Raw genomic sequence first — 2,499 nt, 5'->3', positions numbered from 1 at the left:
TTCGGTTAAGCTACATTGACGCAAATGTTCATGAGGCAAAAACTAACATATAGACTATTCTGAAAACGAAATTCTCTTGAACAAACATATAGAACATTTTCAGAGATTCGGTTAAGCTACACTGACACAAAAATGTTCAGAACCTAAACTTATAGAACATTTTCAAAATCGAATTCGCTTTGAACTAACATGTAGTACCTGTTACTACTAGGACCGATTTGAACGTACTGTTCCTAACCAGTAAAAAAAACAAAAAAGATTTGAACGTATTGTTCCTAGCTAGCTGTGCTGGTTGAAATGTTGAGTTACCACATTTCATTTATTTTCAGGTTTGTCAGAAAAAAAAATGTATCTGTTGACGGTTGACCAAATTGCATTGGTCGCGAAGAATGCCTCTAGTCAGCAAGATCACCGGGGCAGTCCCAAGATGGTTTCCATAGTATTAATTGTATTGCCACATAAGAATTTTAGCTTGTGTGGCATTATATTAAATGAGAGAGAGAACGGGAAGAGCAAGAAACTAGGTCTCATGCAACATCTAGTGTCAACACGAGAACCTATGCATTAGACATTGCCAAATCTTGCATTGGGAGAAGATGATGTCTTCACAATTGATGAGGAACAAATATAATTGGTTGAGAGGAGAAGAGATGAATTTATTAAGGACCCACACTAAGAGAAGCTCCAGAGTTGCTCCAAAATTGATTTGTAGCTCAAAAAATCGAATAGAGCGCATAGTGGCCATCGAACCATCCATGTGAGAAGTAAAATCGCATTCCGCAGATGAGTCGAACCGAGTTGAATAAACAATAAACTACCCGGTTGTGAGCAGGTACCCAGGCTCTTTATGGCAAACCAATAGTTGACACGTAGAGAGAAATATTGTTTTATTTGCTTTTCTATCCACTCTATTCGAGTGGCGGGACTCACTTATCAAAGCACACATTACTAACATTGAATTCCTTGTGTGAGACCAAAATCGATTTTGACACTGGAGGTGTCCTAAGAAATCATGGGTTGTAGAGTGTAATTTCTAAAATGCAGAGTAGACACTACATATTAATATTATGGGTCTTAATATGGGTTGGGACTGCACTACCCAAGGGAGCAAAGGGAGCAAAGAAACTAGTCTCTTCAGACATGTATCCCATCGCTGCAGAGAAAAACTAGGAACATGAATGCTTCATTCAATTTCTCTCCCTCTTCCATCAATTCTCACTCATCCTCTCCGTAAATGAAGCGCGGCCGCCCGGTCTGGTTTCGGGAACCGAGAGGAACGTCTGATAGAGCTGCATGCATTAACACGGCATGCACACCTGCTCCGGCATGTGTCACGTGGTTATCCAATTGCATATATACTCTCAGTTCAAATAGTTTTATCCTATAAGTAAAAATACTCTAACATTGATCAATGTTTTAGATTAGCTAGGCTTCAGTGGATTTAACAAAACTAATTAGATGTTATAAATATTGATATGTTTCCCAAACTTGACAAAAATAGGAGAAGTTGGTTTATAATAAACTAAAATGAACTATAATTTGCAACAGATTGAGGAAATAATCAAGATCGCTCTTTATTTCTTTATTTTATTTTATTTTATTTATACTTTTGTTGTTTCAAAAAAGAATCTAGATTAATTTGTTTGGTTAATTTTAGGTCAATCTAATGACGTGGAGAAAAAATATCCAACCCTAGCCTTTGAAGTATGTTGGTACAATTTGATTAGTTAAAAAACAGAAGCCGCAATCTATAGCGTAGACAAGCCAGACTCGCAATGCTGTTGGCCTTACTCACTACAGCTTGCAAGCCCTGCAGTCGCCTTGGAGGACTGCATGTGGAGGTGGCGTCCAGTGTCCAGACTCCAGAGCACACTAGGAGGTTGGACGGCTGGAGCAAAGTGAAGTCCTACCGGTGTGCCATCTGCCACGTGCGGTGAGGCGTCATGCTGTAGGGTTAGGGATTGATGGCAGCATCTGCCATGCGTGTTGAGGCGTCATGCCGTAGGGTTAGAGATTTGGGGATGCAGAAAGGAGATCGCACCATCTATCATGTGGGGATTTGGGGATGCAGAAAGGAGATGGAACCATCTGCCATGTGCGTTAAGACATCATGCCGTAGGGTTAGGGATTTGGGGATGCAGAAAGGAGATGGCACGGCGAGCAAGAGTCATAAGACGATCCAGTCATGTATAAGACTGGGAGCATGCTGTGCATAAACAAAAGGTAGTTCCTCGCCACATAAACTCAGTTTCTATAGTTTTCTGGCTTTCCAACTTCTGATTTTTTACACTGAGAAACTGCCCAGAACCTTAAACAAACAGGCTCCAAAATAACAACATGCAACATATGCGGTGAAAACTTTCATATGCTTCATTAGGGTACTACTTCATTTTTTTTGGGGGGGTTTGTGACGGTGGGATTTTTCTGAAATCTGCTTATTTGCTGATTTTGGGCTTCACTTTAAATTCGAACCTTCCACTTTCTGTGGCCAACAATATT

Source organism: Setaria italica, chromosome VI (assembly GCF_000263155.2).
Source record: "Setaria italica strain Yugu1 chromosome VI, Setaria_italica_v2.0, whole genome shotgun sequence".
Lineage (NCBI taxonomy): Eukaryota > Viridiplantae > Streptophyta > Magnoliopsida > Poales > Poaceae > Setaria > Setaria italica.
This window is presented reverse-complemented; position numbering follows the sequence as displayed.